We start from the raw sequence: 13661 nt of genomic DNA, 5'->3' as shown, positions 1-13661 counted from the left end.
TTCTTCAATGTGGCAGATAGTGTGGTCCAAAAGGGTTACTTCACTAGAATTCTTTAACAGTGTCTCTACCTTAGAACTGCAGCTCAATTTCTCTCTCTCTCTCTCACACACACACACACACACACACACACACACACACGGGTCACTCTGTTTTCATGAATATATAATCTGGGTCTATAAGTGTGGAACATCCAAAATATTTTCAGAAAATAAAGCTCATGCACCAAGGAGATAAGATAAATTACATAAATTGCATAGTTTATTTATAAAAAAGTACAATTACAAAAAAACACACTGCAATTGCACATACCAGGTAACAAGCAGAAATGGACTTCAGAGATATAAATCATTTTTGTGCCCTTCAATATTACAAACTTAAATTACCATATTAATGCGCATATATATTATGTTAACTAATAGCAATGAAAAGTTTTAGAATTGGCCTAATCAAGACCAAATGAAACCTGTGTGACATGATACCCTTTTAGATTTATCATTTTAGAATGTCAGTGTACTAGCTAGGACACAGTGCAGGTTTAAACATGACCAGAGGGACCGCCTAAGAGCCAAATTGTCCTAGGCAGATTTAAAACTGCATAATTATGCGGTTCTGGTGAGAACTGGCAAAATGTTTCACAAACGCAACCTTGTTGAGGGAACGTGCCCTCCTTGACACAGCACTGAGAATTCCGAGGTGACTTAACCTGTCATCAACCATTGTTGTCCTAAGGTGGGTTTCAATCCGTTTTAAAGCTGAGAAGCTTCTCTCGCAAGAAGCACTGCTGACTGGTGTAACAACAGAAATCTTACAAAGTCGAAATAGCTCAAGGAAGACCTCTTTATAAGGTCCTAGAAACACAACAAAGTCAAGGAGAGTAGACAGTCTGTCCCTTCCACTTTTCTCTCTCCTATCAAGAAGCCGCTTGGTTTGATGAATCTCATGCTTGAGGTCCTCTAAATCTGACTCAAAAGGTCTGAGCAAAGGCAAACAGAGGCTCCTCATTCAAAAATGTTGTACTCTTTGGGTTGAGAGACTGGACCCCTTGCATTATCTCGCAATTCTTCTTTGAAAAACGTCTCCGCAGCTCAGCTGTGAGACTGTCAAGCACCTGATAAAAGATAGCTCTTTGGAAGCTCTCACCATCACTTTGGTCACTATTTTTCTGTTCTACAGTGCTCATCATCAATGAGTCGTGAAATCTTAAGCTTGTTTTAGGCTGTATTTTACACACTGTTTGTACACTTATTTCACAATGCTCTGTCATCTCTTCAACCTCTTTCCAAAGTTATCCAAAGTAACCCTCACTTCTGTAGTCCTGTACTGTGTCTGTAAAGGCACCTACTAGATCCACAGCCCTTGCTTGGTCTAGAGAGCTTGATTGGAGCATGTCAGAAAGACATTTGGCATCACCAAGCACTTTACAAAAGGTAACCAAAAGCCCTATGAAACGTAAATCTGAGAAAGAAGGCCCCCTTGCGTCCACTGATCTACCACCACTATTTTCAAGTGTGGGATCCTGTAGCACTCTCAGAACTGCTGGAAGCCTGTCCTTCAGATTACGGCATACAGTTGAAGTCAGAAGTTTACATACACCTTAGCCAAAAACAAAGTTTTTCAGTTCCTGACATTTAATCCTTGTAAAAATTCCCTGTCTTAGGTCAGTTAGGATCACCACTTTATTTTAAGAATGTAAAATGTCAAAATAATAGTAGAGAGAATGATTTATTTCAGCTTGTATTTCTTTCATCACATTCCCAGTGGGTCAGAAGTTTACATTCACTCAATTAGTACTTCAAATATGATGCCTTCACCAATCACGAAAAGAGCTTGTGGAGCTGTGGAAATATTCTCTATTCTTCTTCTGTATGTTCTTCTTCTTCTTCTGTATCTCGCAACCAACGTTAATATTCTCTCGTCCTCGATTTGAAAAATGCGCCACCGAATGTCAAAATAAATGCTTCTTTCAATAAGAGGTTAAATGAGATGTCAATCGGCATGAAACTGCCAGTAGCGAATTACATTTTGGGGTGGCACCCCAGACACCCCTCTGGCTCCGCCCCTGATCTAAACACAGTATCATTCAGAAGTGCTTGTGTGCATACCGGTATGTGAATGCAAACAGTCAGCCACCTAACTGTACCTTGGCTATACCCAATCTTAGGGTTGCACTTTACAAGGACTCTGAAGAGCTTGGCTTGGTCTTTGATTGCTTCAGGACTCTCGCCCATTAAAACACAATATACGATTTCAGTTTGTGAGTGTGTAATATGGGGGTTGGAGACCGAGAGAAATACAAACTTGTATAAATAACGGCAAGACTTTGATCTGAGCCTTGCTGTTGGAAAACCACAGTGTTGCTTAAGCCGCCCTTACCACTCAAACGTGCCCACTTGTATGACCTAATGGGGCGCCAGCCCATTTCTCATACCAGTGAAGCGAATTCAGGGGGGTTGTGTACAGGTGTCCCCAAGCTAGCTAGCAGCCTCAATGGCAGTGGGTGTGACATGTAGTGATGCGTAGTGGGCGTGGGAATGTAGTGTGTGCTTTACTACTCAAACAAGCCCACTATTGGTCTCGTTCCCCTGCTCAATTACATGCATCAACCAATGGTTGCATGCCACGTCATAGACTGCTTCATCAATTGACAGATTTCTGTATGATGTGGTTAGCTGATACATAAAATACCTATCCAGCCATTGTAACGCCTCGCTCAGACCGACAGGGTCATGGCGTTTTGGTACACCAGAAGAAGTAGTGGTAAAAGGACCCAATTGTCATACTTTAGTAAAAGTAAAGATACCTTAATAACAAATTACTCAAGTAAAAGTAAAAGTCACCCAGTAAATACTTCTTGAGTAAAAGTATATAGTTTAAAATATACTTAAGCTCAAAAGTAAATGTAATTGCTAAAATATACTTACAGTAAGTATCAAAATTAAAAGTATAAATTATTTCAAATTCCTTATATTAAGCAAACCAGATGGCACCATTCTCTTGTTTTTAAAATTACAGAAAGCCAGGGGCACACTCCAACACTCAGACATCATTTACAAATGAAGCATGTGAGTTTAGTGAGTCCGCCAGACCAGAGACAGTAGGGATGACCAGGGATGTTCTGTTGATAAGTGCATGAATTGTACTATTTTCCTGTCCTGCTAAGCATTCAAAATGTAGTCGAAGAAAATGCATGGAGTAAAAAGTTAATTATTTTCTTAAGGAATGTAGTGAAGTTAAAGTAAAAGTAGTCAAAAATATAAATAGTAAAGTCAAGTACAGATACCCCAAAAAACTACTTAAGTGGTACTTTGAAGTATTTTACTTAAATACTTTTACACCACTTGACCAGAAGTAATTTCCAAAAGTTTGGACACACCTTCTCATTCCAGTGTTTTTCTATATTTGTACTATTTTTGACATTGTAGAAAAATAGTGAAGACATCAAAAATATGAAATAACACACATGGAATCATGTAGTAACCAAAAAAGTATTCAACAAATGAAAATATATTTTATATTTGAGGTTCTTCAAAGTAGCCACCCTTTGCCTTGATGACAGCTTTGCACACTCTTTGCATTCTCTCAACCAGCTCATGAGGTAGTCATCTGGAATGCACTTCAATTAATAGGTGTGTCTTCTTAAAAGTTACTTTGTGGAATTTATTTCCTTCTTAATGCATTTGAGCCAATCAATTGTGTTGTGACAAGGTAGGGTTGGTATACAGAAGGTAGACCTATTTGCTAAAAGTTCATATTATGGCAAGAACAGCTCAAATAAGCAAAGATAAACGACAGTCCATCATTACTTTAAGACAGGAATGTCAGTCAATACGGACATTTCAAGAATTTAGAAAGTTTCTTCAAGTGCAGTCGCAAAAACCTTCAAGCGCTATGATGAAACTGGCTCTCATGAGGACCGCCACAGGAAAGGAAGACCCAGAGTTACCTCTGCTGCAGAGGATACGTTCATTAGAGTTACTGTAACTGCACCTCAGATTGCAGTCAAAAAGTTCTTCACAGAATTCAAGTAACAGACACATCTCAACATCAACTGTTCAAAGGAGACTGAGTGAATCAGGCCTTCATGGTCAAATTGCTGCGAAGAAACCACTACTAAAGGACACCAATAATAAGAAGGGACTTGCTAGGGCCAAGAAACACGAGCAATGGACATTAGAGATTTTTGGTTCCAACCGCCGTGTCTTTGTGAGATACAGAGTAGGTGAACAGATGATCTCCGCATTTGTGGTTCCCACCTTGAAGCATAGCGGAGGTGTGATGGTGTGGGGGTGCTTTGCTGGTGACACTGTCTGTGATTTATTTGAATTCAAGGAACACTTAACCAGCATGGCTACCACAGCATTCTGCAGCGATACGCCATCCCATCTGGTTTGCGCTTAGTCGGGCTATCATTTGTTTTTCAACAGGACAATGAACCAAAAACACACCTCCAGGCTGTGTAAAATCTATTTGACCAAGAAGGAGAGTGATGGAGTGCTGCATCAGATGACCTGGCCTCCAAAATCACCAGACCTCAACCCAATTGAGATGGTTTGGGATTTTTATAGATTTTTTATTTAACCTTTATTTAACTAGGCAAGTCAGTTTTGTTGACTCAACATCAACAAAACAAAGGAGATGATTGTGGATTTCAGGAAACAGCAGAGGATGCACCCGCCTATCTACATCGACGGGACCACAGTGGAGAAGGTGGAAAGCTTCAAGTTCCTCGGCGTACACATCACTGACACACTAAAATGGACCACCCACACAAACAGTGTGGTGAAGAAGGTGCAACAGAGCCTCTTTAACCTCAGGAGACTAAAGAAATGTAGCTTGTCACCTAAAACCCTCATAAACTTTTACAGATGCACAATTGAAAGCATCCTGTCGGGCTGTCTCACAGCCTGGTACGGCAACTGCACCACTCGCAAATGCAAGGCTCTCCAGAGGGTGGTGCGGTCTGCCCAACGTGTTACCAGGGGCAAACTACCCACCCTCCAAGACACCTACAGTACCCGATGTCACAGGAAGGCCAAAAAAATCAACAAGGACATCAACCACCCGAGCCACTGCCTGTTCACCCCGCTATCATCCAAAAGCCGAGGTCAGTACAGGTACATCAAAGCTGTGACCTGGAGACTGAAAAACAGCTTCTATCTCAAGGCCATCAGACTATTAAACAGCCATCACTAGCACATTAGAGGCTGCTGCCTATAGGCATAGACTAGAAATCACTGGCCACTTTAAGGAATGGAACACTAGTTACTTTAATAATGTTTACATATATGGCATTACTCATTTCATATGTAAAACTGACAAATCATCCAGTGATCATACACTGTTTACCAGGGGGCAGGGCTACCGACGTTAAGGCTAATCTGAAGATGGTGCTGGCTAAAGCTAAAACTGGCGAGTGTAGAGAGTATAGAGATATTGTTATCCACTTCGGCAGCAACGATGTTAGTATGAAACAGTCAGAGGTCACCAAGCGCAACATAGCTTCAGCGTGTAAATCAGCTGGAAAGATGTGTCGGCATCGAGTAATTGTCTCTGGCCCCCTCCCAGTAAGGGGGAGTGGTGAGCTCTACAGCAGTCTCACAACTCAATCGCTGGTTTAAAACTGTTTTCTGCCCCTCCCAAAATATAGAATTTGTAGATAATTGGCCCTCTTTCTGGGACTCACCCACAAACAGGACCAAGCCTGGCCTACTGAGGAGTGACGGACTCCATCCTAGCTGGAGGGGTGCTCTCATTTTATCTCCCAACATAGACAGGGCTCTAACTACTCTAGCTCCACAATGAAATAGGGTGCATGCCAGGCAGCAGGCTGTTAGCCAGCCTGCTAGCTTAGTTGAGTCTGCCACTAGCACAGTCAGTGTAGTCAGCTCAGCTATCCCCATTGAGACCGTGTCTGTGCCTCGACCTAGGTTGGGCAAAACTAAACATGGTAGTGTTTGCCTTAGCAATCTCACTAGGATAAATACCTCCTCCATTCCTGCCATTATTGAAAGAGATCGTGATACCTCACATCTCAAAATAGGGCTACTTAATGTTAGATCCCTCATTTCAGAGGCAGTTATAGTCAATGAACTAATCACGGATCATAATCTGGATGTGATTGGCCTGACTGAAACATGGCTGAAGCCTGATGAATTTACTGTGTTAAATGAGGCCTCACCTCCTGGTTACACTAGTGACCATATCCCCCGTGCATCCCGCAAAGGCGGAGGTGTTGCTAACATTTATGATAGCAAATCTGTCCAGCTGTGTCACACCCTGACCATAGTTTGCTTTGTATGTTTCTATGTTTTGGTTGGTCAGGGTGTGATCTGAGTGGGCATTCTATGTTGGATGTCTTGTTTGTCTATTTCTATGTCTGGCCTGATATGGTTCTCAATCAGAGGCAGGTGTTAGTCATTGTCTCTGATTGGGAACCATATTTAGGTAGCCTGGGTTTCACTGTGTGTTGGTGGGTGATTGTTCCTGTCTCTGTGTTTGCACCAGATAGGGCTGTTTAGGTTTTCGCACATTTATTGTTTTGTTAGTTATTTCATGTATAGTGTCTTTATAAATTAAAGAACATGAATAACCACCACGCTGCATTTTGGTCCGCTTCTCCTTCACAACAGGAAAACCGTTACACACTGTCACGAATCCCGCCGAAGATGGTGCCTCTTCCTGTTCGGGCGGCGGTCGTCGTCGCCGGCCTATTAGCTGCCATCGATTCCCTTTCCTTTTGTTTCTGTTAATTGGGTCTAATTGGGTACACCTGTTTTGAGTTAGTTTTGTTTATAGGCTATTTAAGGGCACTAGGCCCGCTGGGTATTGTGCGGGCTTGTTCTCTGTTTATTTGGTGTATTAGTGTGATCGCGATTTTTCCGGACAGTTTTAGTCCTGTGTATTTTGGATGGGTTGTTTCATGCGCTCTTGTGTTTTGCATGTCCATGTCTCCGCTGTCGTTGGAATAAAGATCAATGTACGGAATTACCTGCTCTCTGCGCTTGACTCCTCCACTCACCATTCATAGAAGTTGTAACAATCACTTTTTATAGCTACTGTTTACAGGCCTCCTGGGCCATATACAGCGTTCCTCACTGAGTTCCCTGAATTCCTATCGGACCTTGTAGTCAAAGTGGATAATATTCAAATTTTTGGTGATTTTAATATTCACATATTAAAAGTCCACAGACCCACTCCAAAGGGCTTTCGGAGCCATCATCGACTCAGTGGGGTTTGTCCAACATGTCTCTGGACCTACTCACTGTCACAGTCATACTCTGGACCTAGTTTTGTCCCATGGAAGAAATGTTGTGGATCTTAACGTTTTTCCTCATAATCCTGGATTATCGGACCACCATTTTATTACATTTGCAATCGCAACAAATAATCTGCTCAGAGCCCAACCAAGGAGCATCAAAAGTCATGTGATAAATTCTCAGACAACAAAGATTCCTTGATGCCCTTCCGGACTCCCTCTGCCCACACAAGGACGTCAGAGGACAAAAATCAGTTAACCAACTAACTGAGGAACTCAATTTAACCTTGCACAATACCCTAGATGCAGTTGCACCCCTAAAAACTAAAAACATTTGTCATAAGAAACTAGCTCCCTGGTATACAGAAAATACCGGAGCTCTGAAGCAAGCTTCCAGAAAATTAGAACGGAAATGGCGCCACACCAAACTGGACGTCTTCCGACTTGTCCCTGACCTTAGTATTCTTTGTTTTCTTTATTATTTTGATTAGGTCAGGGTGTGACATGGGTGATGTATGTGTTTTTGTACTGTCTAGGGGTTTTGTATGTTCATGGGGTTGTTTACCATCTAGGTGTTTATGTATGTCTATGGTTGTCTAGATTGGTTCTCAATTAGAGGCAGCTGTTTATCGTTGTCTCTGATTGGGAACCATATTTAGGCAGCCATCTTCTTTGGGTATTTTGTGGGTTATTATCAATGTCTAGTTGCCTGTGTCTGCACTTTTGTATGATAGCTTCACGGTCATTTTGTTACTTTGCATAGTTTGTTTAGTGTTCGTCTTCATTAATAAATAGAAGATGTATTCATATCACGCTGCGCCTTGGTCTCCTCCATTCAACGAACGTGACAGAATAACCCACCATAAAAGGACCAAGTAGCGTGATAAGGAGGAACAGCGCTTTGTGGGATCGAGGACTCGGGACGAAATACTGGACGGTAAAACATCCTGGACATGGGAGGAGGTAATGGCAGGGGACAAGACCCTGCTATGGAAGCAGGTGGAGAGAGCACAGGAGGAACGGCGACGATATATGGGTACACGGCTAGCACGTAAGCCCGAGAGGCAGCCCCAAAAATTATTGGGGGGAGCACACAGGGAGTGTGGCAAAGCCAGGTAGGAGGCCTGCGCCAACTTCCCGTGCTTACTGGAGAGAGAGAGACCAGGCAGGCACCTTGTTATGCAGTGAGCAAGGTGTCCCCTGTGCTGTGTATAGCCCTGTGTGGTACATTCCAGCTCCTCTATCGGCAGGGCTAGAGTGGGCATCGAGCCAGGTGCCATGAAGCCGGGTCTACGCATCTGGTATCCAGTGCGTCTCCTCGGGCCGGTGTACATGGCACCAGCCTTGCGCATGGGGTCCCCGGTTTGACAGCACAGCCCAGTGCGGGCTATTCCACCTCGCCGCACTGGTCGGGCTACGGGGAGCATTCAACCAGGTAAAGTTGGGCAGGCTCGGTGCTTGAGACCTCCTGTGCACCTTCTCGGTCCAGTCTATCCGGTGCCACCTCCATGTACAAGCCCTCCGGTGGCAGCCCCCCGCACCAGGCTTCCTGTGCGTCTCCAGAGCCCAGTACGCCCTGTTCCTCCTCCCCGCACTCGCCCTGAGGTGCGTGTCCTCGGCCCAGTACCACCAGTGCCGGCACCACGCACCAGGAGCGGGTCCACGTCCCGAGCCAGAACCGCCACCTCAGAGTCATGCCCACCCAGACCCTCCCATATAGGTTTAGGTGTGCGGCTGGGAGTCCACATCTTTGGGTGGGGAGGGGGGGTACTGTCACGCCCTGACCTTAGTATTCTTTGTTTTCTTTATTATTTTGGTTAGGTCAGGGTGTGGCATGGGTGACGTATGTATTTTTGGACTGTCTAGGGGTTTTGTATGTTCATGGGGTTGTTTACCATCTAGGTGTTTATGTATGTCTATGGTTGCCTAGATTGGTTCTCAATTAGAGGCAGCTAATTTATCATTGTCTCTGATTGGGAACCATATTTAGGCAGCCATCTTCTTTGGGTATTTTGTGGGTTATTATCTATGTCTGTCTAGTTGCCTGTACTTTTGTATGATAGCTTCACGTTTGTTTTGTTATTTTGTATAGTTTGTTTAGTGTTCGTCTTCATTAATAAATAGAAGATGTATTCACATCACCCTGCGCCTTGGTCTCCTCCACTCAACGAACGTGACACGACTAGCTTGGAAAGACAGTACCGTGCAGTATCGAAGAGCCCTCACTGCTGCTTGATCATCCTATTTTTCCAACTTAATTGAGGAAAATAAGAACAATCCTAAATTTATTTTTGATACTGTCACAAAGCTAACTAAAAAGAAGCATTCCCCAAGTGAGGATGGCTTTCACTTCAGCAGTAATAAATTAATGAACTTCTTGAGGAGAAGATCATGATCATTAGAAAGCAAATTACGGGCTCCTCTTTAAATCTGCGTATTCCTCCAAAGCTCAGTTGTCCTGAGTCTGCACAACTTTACCAGGACCTAGGATCAAGAGAGACACTCAAGTGTTTTAGTACTTTTTCTCTTGACACAAATAATGAAAATAATCTTGACCTCTAAACCTTCAAGCTGCATACTGGACCCTATTCCAACTAAACTACTGAAAGAGCTGCTTCCTGTGCTTGGCCCTCCTATGTTGAAAATAATAAACGTCTCTCTATCCACTGGATGTGTACCAAACTCACTAAGAGTGGCAGTAATAAAGCGGCTCTTGAAAAAGCCTAACCTTGACCCAGAAAATATTTTTAAAACTATCGGCCTATATTGAATCTTCCATTCCTCTCCAAAAAAATTGAAAAAGCTGTTGCACAGCAACTCACTGCCTTCTTGAAGACAAACAATGTATACGAAATGCTTCAGTCTGGTTTTAGACCCCATCATAGCACTGAGCCTGCACTTGTGAAGGTGGTAAATTACCTTTTAATGGCGTCAGACCAAGGCTCTGCATCTGTCCTCGTGCTCCTCGACCTTAGTGCTGCTTTTGATACCATCGATCACCACATTCTTTTGGAGAGATTGAAAACCCAAATTGGTCTACACGGACAAGTTCTGGCCTGGTTTAGATCTTATCTGACGGAAAGATATCAGTTTGTCTCTGAATGGTTTGTCCTGACAAATAAAACTGTACATTTCGGTGTTCCTCAAGGTTCTGTTTTAGGACCACTATTGTTTTCACTATATATGTTACATCTTGGGGATGTCATTCGAAAACATAATGTTAACTTTCACTGCTATGCGAATGACACACAGCTGTACATTTCAATGAAACATGGTGAAGCCTGTGTTTCAGACATAAGGAAGTGGATGGCTGCAAACTTTCTACTTTTAAACTCGGACAAAACAGAGATGCTTGTTCTAGGTCCCAAGAAAGGAAGAGATCTTCTGTTGAATCTGACAATTAATCTTGATGGTTGTACAGTCATCTCAAATAAAATTGTGAAGGACCTCTGCGTTACTCTGGACCCTGATCTCTCTTTTGACGAACATATCAAGACTGTTTCAAGGACAGCTTATTCCATCTACGTAACATTGCAAAAAATCAGAAACTTTCTGGCCAAAAATGATGCAGAAAAATGTATCCATGCTTTTGTTACTTCTAGGTTAGATTACTGCAATGCTCTATTTTCCGGCTACCCGGATAAAGCACTAAATAAACTTCAGTTAGTGCTAAATACGGCTGCTAGAATCCTGACTAGAACCCAAAAATGTGATCATATTACTCCAGTGCTAGCCTCCCTACACTGGCTTCCTGTTAAGGCAAGGGCTGATTTCAAGGTTTTACTGCTAACCTACAAAGCATTACATGGGCTTGCTCCTACCTATCTTTCCGATTTGGTCCTGCCGTACATACCTACACGTACGCTACGGTCACAAGACGCAGGCCTCCTAATTGTCCCTGGAATTTCTAAGCAAACAGCTGGAGGCAGGGCTTTCTCCTATAGAGTTCCATTTTTATAGAATTGTCTGCCTACCCATGTGAGAGATGCAGACTCGGTCTCAACCTTTAAGTCTTTACTGAAGACTCATCTCTTCAGTGGGTCATATGATTGAGTGTAGTCTGGCCCTGGAGTGTGAAGGTGAACGGAAAGGCTCTGGAGCAATGAACCGCCCTTGCTGTCTCTGCCTGGCCTGTTCCCCTCTCCACTGGGATTCTCTGCCTCTAACCCTATTACAGGGGCTGAGTCACTGGCTTACTGGTGCTCTTTCATGCCGTCCCTAGGAGGGGTGCGTCACTTGAATGGGTTGAGTCACTGACGTGATCTTCCTGTCTGGGTTGGCGCCCCCCCTTGGGTTGTGCCGTGGCGGAGATCTTTGTGGGCTATACTCGGCCTTGTCTCAGGATGGTAAGTTGGTGGTTGAAGATATCCCTCTAGTGGTGTGGGGGTTGTGCTTTGGCAAAGTGGGTGGGGTTATATCCTTCCTGTGTGGCCCTGTCCGGGGGTATCATCGGATGGGGCCACAGTGTCTCCTGACCCCTCCTGTCTCAGCCTCCAGTATTTATGCTGCAGTAGTTTGTGTCGGGGGGCTAGGGTCAGTTTGTTATATCTGGAGTACTTCTCCTGTCTTATCCGGTGTCCTGTGTGAATTTAAGTATGCTCTCTCTAATTCTCTCTTTCTTTCTCTCTCTCGGAGGACATGAGCCCTAGGACCATGCCTCAGGACTACCTGGCACGATGACTCCTTGCTGTCCCCAGTCCACCTGGCCGTGCAGCTGCTCCAGTTTCAACTGTTCTGCCTGCGGCTATGGAACCCTGACCTGTTCACCGGACGTGCTACCTGTCCCAGACCTGCTGTTTTCAACTCTCTAGAGACAGCAGGAGCGGTAGAGATACTCTTAATGATCGGCTATGAAAAGCCAACTGACATTTACTCCTGATGTGCTGACCTGTTGCACCCTTCGACAACTACTGTGATTATTATTAGTTGACCATGCTGGTCATTTATGAACATTTGAACATCTTGGCCATGTTCTGTTATAATCTCCATCCGGCACAGCCAGAAGAGGACTGGCCACCCCTCATAGCCTGGTTCCTCTTTAGGTTTCGTCCTAGGTTTTGGCCTTTTCTAGGGAGTTTTTCCTATCCACTTCTACATCTGCATTGCTTGCTGTTTGGGGTTTTAGGCTGGGTTTCTGAACAGCACTTTGAGATATCAGCTGATGTAAGAAGGACTATATAAATAAATGTGATTTGATTTGATATGTATATACTGTTTTCAATTTTATTCTACGGTATCTCAGTTACTTAATAATGTTTACATATCTTGTATTACTCAACTCATATGTATATACTGTATTGTATACTATTCTACTGTATCTTAGTCCGTTCAGCTCTGGCATCGAACGTCCATATGTATATAGTCTTAACAATACCCAATAGATTTGTGTGTATTGGGTATCTGTTGCGTAATTTGTTAGGTATTAGATATTACTTATTAGATACTACTGCACTGTCGGAGCTAGAAGCACCTGCAATAACATCTGCTAATCATGTGTATGCGACCAATAACATTTTATTTTATTTATTTGAAAAACAAATTCTTACTTACAATGACGGCCAACCAAAAGGCAAAAGACGACCTGCGGGGGCGGGGATGGGGGCTGGGATTAAAAATGAAAAATTATATAAAAAGATAGGACAAACACACATCATGACAAGAGAGAGACCACAACACTACATAAAGAGAGACCTAAGACAACAACATAGCATGGCAGCAATACCGCAGAGTGAAGTAAAAGCAGCCAACGAGCGCTCAGCATATTTGGGAACTCCTTCAAGACTGTTGAAAAAGCATTCCAGGTGAAGCTGGTTGAGAGAATGCCAAGAGTGTGCAAAGCTGTCATCAAGGCAAAGGGTGGCTACTTTGAAGAATAAAATATATTTAGATTTGTTTAACACTTTTTGGGTTACTACATATGTGTTATTTCATATATATTCTACAATGTAGAAAATAGTTTTAAAAAATAAAGAAAAACCCTTGAATGAGTAGGTGTGTCCAAACTTTTGACTGGTACTCTATATCCAGCAAACATTTTTGATTACATAATGAAAAAAGTTTTACTGCAGAATTTATTATGGTGCATGATGCAATGACACAGGTGTCTGATCCAGGTGTAAGATCTGGCAGGCATCAGCAAACCCTGGGCAGAGGAACTGGGCGTATTTGAGTGGTAAGGCGAAAGCAACCCACTGCAGCTGAAGGTGGAGGAGTAAAGTCGGGGGAGGAGCATCTCCGACAACCAAAAGTCAGACCCTTATGTGGTTTTCCAACAGCAAAACTCAATGCAACATGGCAGTACAAGTTTTTATTTGTAATGTCAAAATAAACATTCAACTCCCATGTCACAAACTGGACATATATGTGTGTATATTTTACTATCAATTTGTGAGAGAGCCTCAAATA

The sequence above is a fragment of the Oncorhynchus mykiss genome, chromosome 1, assembly GCF_057628025.1.
Source record: "Oncorhynchus mykiss isolate SJ-2025 chromosome 1, ASM5762802v1, whole genome shotgun sequence".
In the NCBI taxonomy this organism is placed as follows: domain Eukaryota; kingdom Metazoa; phylum Chordata; class Actinopteri; order Salmoniformes; family Salmonidae; genus Oncorhynchus; species Oncorhynchus mykiss.
This window is presented reverse-complemented; position numbering follows the sequence as displayed.